The 7,712-nt window shown below is 37.6% G+C and overlaps 1 pseudogene; it reads left to right on the top strand.

Annotated features, from left to right (window-relative positions):
* The first annotated feature begins 1,814 nt into the window (after positions 1-1,814).
* Positions 1,815-7,305, top strand: LOC101641514 (annotated as a pseudogene).
* The last annotated feature ends 407 nt before the right edge of the window (positions 7,306-7,712 follow it).

Here is a 7,712-nt window from a genome sequence, read left to right as displayed (position 1 = left end):
CTTTATTTGCTTTCCCTTTTTCCTTTCTTTCTCCCCCCTTAAACACTTTCTCTTCCATTTTTTTATTGCCCCCCAACACTTAATCTAAACCTCTTCCCTAGATACTTAATATAAACTGTCTACTAACTCTCCACTGCACTACCTAACAGTTAACTACTCCCACATAATTGCACCTCTCTAGTACCCCTAATAGCTACACCATGATGTCAAGGAAACAACAAACTATATTAATACACACACCGAGAAACAAGCACAAATAACCAAACACCAACCAGCTTTAAATAAAATGCTTATAATTGGACAGGCTATGGAATTACAAGAAAAAGAATTTTAAAGAGTGATGATTGCATTCATACAACAGATAAATCAAGAGTCTAAGAGGGAAAGTGAAAAAATAGAAAAACTAAAAATGTCACTACATGTGGCATACAAGAAAAATTCCAAAGAGAAACACAAAATTCACACCCTACAATCCCAGAAATACACAGTACTGTAAAGGAGCAGAGAAATAGAATTGAAGACATGAAAATCAAAGATTGAAGACAAGCCTATAGACTCTAATAAAAAATAAGAACAAATAACAAATGCATAAGAGACACGGAAAGTTTGAGAGAATGTGGAACACAATCAAGAGGAACAACCTACATCTTATCAGGATTCCAGAATAGGAATAAACAAAAATCCTAGAACTCCTGTAGAAAAATTTCCCTCAATGTCTGTAGAATGAAAAGATAAAAAATATTCAGGAAGCTGAAAGAATCCCAATCAGGGGATTCCACAAAAACAAACCCACCACTACCAAAAAAACTCAATGAAGTATGATAGCCAAAAAACCAACAACAACACACAAACCTGAAACCAACAAACAAGAGAATTCCTCACATAAAACAAGACACACAGAGCAACATCAAAAGCAATGAAGTAATACAGGACGAACATAGAACCTAAAGACAACACAAATACACATTTGCACACAACTTGCGCAAATATAAAGCAAAATGACAGTAACAAATGCATACACATCAATAATCTCACTGAATGTTAATGGACTAAATGCACCAGTAAAGAGACAGAAAGTAGCATGATGGATAAGAAAACAAAACCCATCAATATGTTGCCTACAAGAAACATACCTCACAAACACAGATATGAACAGACTAAAAACCAAGAGACTGGACAAAAGCATGCCAACAAAAGAGCATGCAAAAAAAAGGAGGCATAATGTGGCCGTTACATAATCTCCTGTCAACTTGAGCAAAGGGGTGGAGTCTAGCCTACTAATCAGGTCATTGTCAATAATGCCTCTGTGTGGGTTGGCCTTCACCTGAGAATCCTGGGAACTTCCTCCCTGGAGACAAGACACACACACACACTGCTTCATCTTCCTGCTGACAAGACACATGGAGCCTCGCTGATCCCAGCCAGAGTCCTGGAGCTGGAGGAGCCGTGTTGAGACCCATTCCAGCACTGAGATGCTTCCACCATCACTGCATCCATGAGACTTCTCACGCACATGCCTGTGATTTTTCTGCATTTAGCATCATTGCATATGTTGAGTGAGTCTGAAGAGGAATTTATAGACTGGTATTGAACATGGGCTAACATCGGATTTATGGACTTGATCTGGACTGGGCTGAGATGTTTTCTTAATATACAATTACTCTTTGATATAAAGCTCTCTTTTACACATATATGAGCTTCTCTGGATTTGTTTCTCTAGCCAACCCAGACTCACACACATAGCAACATTAATCTCTGAGAAAATAGGCTTGAAGGCAAACAATATAATAAGAGGCAAGAATGGACACTACATAATGATTGAGAGGAAAATAGCTCAAGAAGACATACCCATAATGGACATAAATAAATTCAACGAAAGGCCCTCGGAATACATCAATCAAATTCTCAAAGAATTGAAAAAGGGTATATATACACTGACAGTAATAATTGGAGACTTCGATAAACTCCTCTCAAGGAAAGACAAAAAGGAAGAAAAATAAGGAAAAAAATCAGTAAAGATACGAAAAACTCAACCACACAATCAACAAAATCAACCTCATAGACATATATAGAATGCTCATTCAACAAAAACACAGTCTATGTTCTTCTCCAACACACATGGAATCTTCTCAAGAATAGACCATATACTAGGCCACAAAGCATGCCTCAACAAATGAAAAAAAAAACTGAGGTCATACCACCTATCATCTCAGAACACAACGCTATAAAACTAGAAAGCAACAATAAAATGAACAGAAACATAAGGACAGACTGAACAACATAATACTTAAAATGTTGGATAATAAAGCAAATAAAGGAAGAAATATAAACATTCCTTGAGACAAACAAGAATGATAACAACATATTTTGGACACAGCAAAAGCAGTAATCAGAGGCCAATTTATAACAACCACACACAATAAAACAAGAGAAATACAAAATCAACATCCTGACATAACACCTTCAAGAACTGGAACAAGGACAACGGTATAAACCCTCCAATAAAAGAAGGAAAGAAATATAATGATTGAAGCAGAAATAAATGATATAGAAAACCGAAAAAATGGAAAAAATCAGTAAGACAAGAAGCTGGTTCTCTGAAAGGATTAAAAAAATAGACCACTGGCAAATTTTTACAAGGAAAAAAAGAAAAGAAAAATGCAAATACCCAGAATAAGAGATGAATTTGGTAACATTACAACAGATCCAAATGAAATAAACATAATAAAACACTACTAGGAAAAATTGTATTAAAACAAATTTGACAATCTGGATGACAAGGACAGATACCTAGAAATATATCATCCACTCAAATTCATGTAGACAGATCTTGAAAGATTCAACAGACCCATACAAAAGAAGAAATAGCAGGTCATTATGAAACTACCAGCCAAGAAAAGCCTGGACCAGGTGGTATCACAGGGGAATTCTACCAGCTATTCAGAAAAGATCTGCCACCAATGCTACACGAAGTATTTCAGAACACAGAAAAAGACAAGAAATTTCCAAACTCCTTCCATAAACTACCATAATACTGATATCCAAACCAGGCAAAGATCCTACAAATATAGAAAATTATTGACCAATAGCCCTCATGAACATAGATGCTAAAATTCTCAACAAAATTCAGGCCAATAGAACTCAACATCATATACAAAATAATAATTCACCATGACCAAGTAGGATTCATTCCAGGGATGCAGGTATGGTTCAAGAAGGTGGTGAAGCAGGTGTCACATGGTCCCCTAAAGGACATTCTGGGCTCCACTGAGGCCAGGCTGTCTCCTGTGACTTCTACAGTGACACCCACTCTTCCATCTGTGAGGCTGGGGCTGGCAAGCTCATTTCCTGGTATGACAATGAATTTGGCTAACTCATCAGAGTGGTGGACATTATGGTCCACATGGCTTCCAAGGATAAGAGCCCCGATGATTCAACCTTCTCTATCTGCAGGATTTTGTGAGGTTTTCTGGGTCAAAAAAGTAGCAAAACATTTTGGCAGATCACCTCAGGCCTCTATGGAAAGAAGAGTGGTAGATACTAGGAGAATTCATTGTCACTCAACTTTGTTTTTTAATAAATATTGTCCTTATCTTCTTAAGTTTGCCATGTTTCCCCACAGAGATTCTATCGTGACCACTCTTTCAATGAGCTTTTTCTATAGCATGCCATCAGATGGCACTCAAAAGTGTTCCTTGCACACAAGTTCAGCAGCACATAGTGATTTGGCATTGAGGTATGACAGAATGTTCTCAGCAATGGGATCCAAATCTCAAACCAGAAGAGCAGTTATGAAATGCCTTTGCAACATTGGTTTAAGATAAGAGTTTATGTGCTCGTATTGGTAATGAAACATTTGGAAAATAATACACTCAACAAATTCTTCTTAAGATTCTGACTACTGTTCAAAATACTTCATACAGTTCCTTTTCCTTCTCATAGCTTGCAGATAATTTTCGTTGTTTTGGTAAAAGCACACTGGAAGTGCTATTGACAAGTTTTGTTTTTGCCAGGCAATTTTTAGTCTTCATAGTAGTACCTGCTAGATATATTGTTTCTTGGTTTACACTGAGTCTGGCACAGCTGTTTTAAATGACAGGGTTCCACCACTGACTTGTTTCTAAGTCAGTTCTGATATTAGTTGCGTATCTCTTTTTTTTTAAGTTTTATTATTATTGTCTTTTATTAGTAGTATCTTTAAAATTCCAATTTTTGAACATCTGGGAGTAAACACCATAAACACAAGAGCTTTCTTCTGCAGTATTGCCTTGATTTGGTCCATAATCACTCAGGGCCCCTGGCTCTACCATCCGCTGTGGTTGCCCCCTTGGTGTTAGGCTGCAGCCAATACAGCCCATAGATCACGCCTCCTCTTCCTTCCCCAAGCTCCCTCTCACTTATATTGTCTATTTTCTTTCAAAATGTGATCCAGTTCTAATATCTTCATGTTTATCTTCTGGATTTCTATTTGTAGTTGTTGAATTATTCCTGGTTTTTCATTTATTTTATCAGATTGTCTTTTACTGCTTTCCTGAGTTGTTCTACTGATTTTCTTCTATCTTCTCTTCTACTTTTTTCTCTGTTGAATTTTTCCTTTATCCATCTAAAGTAGCTGAAGACCATGGTATGATATAAAGTTCTTTTTTTACCTGACATATCTTCTGGAGTTTTTTTTTGTATGTAGGCCACTAAATTGTGCCATCTTTTCTTGTTCTCTTTGTTTCCTCTTGTGCACAGAAATTGGATGTTTTTCAGTGATAAACATTTTTTCATATTTGTCTGTTGGTCAGGTCACAATAGAATGGATGGTATTATCTGTGCACTTGCCTTAGTCCTTGAAGATTCAAGGGTGGCTAGGTCATGTGAGAATAGCTGCAGCATTGGTTGATGATAACACAAAGTTAAATACTAACTTCTGCCAAGATTTTGGTCTTGAGGTTAGCTTCAGCATTTTTCAGGAAGCGTACGCTAATTACCAGCATAGTTGTCATGACAGGAGAGAGTAGATAATATCCAAATTGTTTTATCCAGCTATTTTCCATAACTCTAGATGTCAGAGCATCTAGAGTTTAAATTAATCCCCTCTGACCATTAGCTGACAAGTGAGCTATATCTTCTTAACATCTGTTTATAAACAATTGATTTCAAAATCTCCCATAATAATTTTGCCAACACAGATTCACCCAGTCTTACTCCTCCATCCCTCCAGTGCAGGCTCATCCCCCAAGTCTGACAGGGAAGGGGTGCTACAATACTCATTGTAGACTAGATTAAGTATAACCAGAGCATCAGACAGAGCAGTGTACTTCTCAGTTTATAGAACAAATAAAGTTGAGTGCTTTGGTCAGGAGACTGGCTTGTGGAGTTGGGTGACTTAATTGGGGGATCTAGGTTTGCTGACCTACAAAGCTAGAACTGAGTGCTGTGGGTTTGAGGCTTATAGCAAAGTGACATGCCTTTGGGCCATTCACTAGAAACCCTAAAAGCCCTTTGTAACATGACCCAAGCAGGCAGAAGTAAGGCCAAGACCTGACTGAAGAATTGTATCCTGAGCATTTCTCACCTAAATTGTATGAAAGCTATTAATTTCTCTATTAAACGCCATAAGAGTGAGCATCATCTTTGAATTTTCTGTGGCCATTTTAATGACTTTCTGAACACATCCACACAAGTATAGTGTGGTGGAAGGGACAGTTGGTGTTAAAACAGGGTAAAAATGGATGGAGCATTGAGGCTTGTGTGACTTCTGCTTATGGCAACAACCTTGATAGTTGGAAAAGGTCAGATGCCACTCCCACATCACACCCACCCCACCCCCTGTGAATAGAAAATGTCAGATAAAATCATTGACATTGATAAATGAAGTGTATGTGTTAATCACCATTGCATAAAAAATACATCTTTTCAAGGTAGTCTGCTGTCCTAGTCTGTTTTTAATGTGTTTGTGAAGCTCTGGAAAAGACGCCAGCCTAAAAGAAGAAAAGATGTCAGACACACCAGTCACCTCTATCTTCTCACCCATAACACTCCCAATCACATCCTTGTCTACAAACAAATACAGATATCATCAACATTTTCAAGCAACATGGATGAGCATGGATGATTTGGGCAGCCTGTCTTGAGTAGGTCAATTCACAAGACAGGGATGGAAGGGAGAGCAAAAGGTTATCATGAATACCCTATGTTCAAGGAGGCACAATGTATCCAGTCTGCCAAAACTTGACTCTGAGCAACAGGTTAAGAGGTGTTTTTACACTGATGGACATTAAGAACTTGAACAGACCCATAGGAAAAGAATAAATAAACAAGGTCATCAAGAAACTCCCAAACGAAAAAAAGCCCAGGACCAGACGACTTCGCAGGAGAAGTCTATAAAGTATTCAGAGAAGAGCTGTCACCGATTCTACACAGACTAGTCCACAAGACAGAAAGGGACTGAAAACTCCCAAACACATTCTACAACGGGAGCATAACCCTGAACCCAAGCCAGGCAAAGACCCCACAAAGATAGAAAACTACAGACCAGTATTCCTCATGAACATAGATGCAAAAATTACCAACAATATCCTGGCGAGCAGAATCCAGCAACATATCAAATCACATCAGGACCAAGTGGGACTCGCAGCAGGGCTGCAAGAATAATTCAATATTTAAAAATAACTCATGTAGTCTGCCACAAAACAAGATAAAGAATAAGAGCCACATGAACACATCAATTGATGCAGAAAAAAGCATTTTTAACAATATCCAACACCCATTTCTAATATAGGCACTCAATTAGATAGGAATAGAAGGGAAATTCCTCAACACAATAAAGATCACATATGAAAAACCAGTGACCAAAAAAATCAAACTGCAGAATTGGAATACAGCAGGACAAGAGAGGTTTAGGATAGTTACATGGATCCAGTACAGAGGTGCTGCGAGAGCAGTTATGGTGTATGATATCACTAGAAGTACATAAAACCACTTAAGCAACTGGTTATAGATGCAAGGAATCTCACCAATCCAAATACTGTAATAATTCTTACAGAAAAATAAACCAAATTTGGAGGCACAGAGAGATGCTACATATGAAGAAGCCAGTTTACTAAAGAAAATGGCTCATTGTTCCTTTAAGCAAGTACAAAAATGGGAGAGAATGTAGAAGATGTGTTTCTTGAGGCTGTAAAGAACATTTATCAGAATATTTAAGATGGAAACCTGGATCAGAAAGCTGCTGAGTTTGCTGTATTACCCAAACCCTCAGCAGCACAGGGAGGCTGGCTAACCAATAAGTCCCGGAGAGAAGGCTGTGGCTGCTAGTGACCTCTTTGCTGTGGCCTCTCATTTGACCTTTCACCTATGTCTGTTGAAGGCAATATGTTTTATTAGCTCATTGTCTTTTGTACATCTTACTGGGTTTAATTTAAAAAGTAAAAAAAAAATTCTTGAAAAAAGCAGTTTAATACAATAGTAAACTCCTGAATAACTAGATGTAATCAGGTTATAAAAGGCAAGCAGAGTCATAAATCTCTCCTGTGTGGCAAATCCTAGACTTTTCCCCTTTGATTATTCTTGTGATAGTTGTCACAATATGTCATTAATATGTTTATTGCTGTGAAATGACTTCTGGTTGTAGAGAAAGGGTTTCCTAACATCTTTTTTGTTTTGTTTTTGTCAAGTTCCTGTTATTGAGTGAGCTTTTCCTTTCTTTTTTTTAAATTAAAAAC

This window comes from Echinops telfairi, unplaced genomic scaffold, assembly GCF_000313985.2.
Source record: "Echinops telfairi isolate 266 unplaced genomic scaffold, ASM31398v2 ScPeMD7_57;HRSCAF=196, whole genome shotgun sequence".
Taxonomy (NCBI): domain Eukaryota; kingdom Metazoa; phylum Chordata; class Mammalia; order Afrosoricida; family Tenrecidae; genus Echinops; species Echinops telfairi.
Note: the sequence above shows the minus strand (reverse complement) of the source record. Positions and strands in the feature narration are given on the sequence as shown.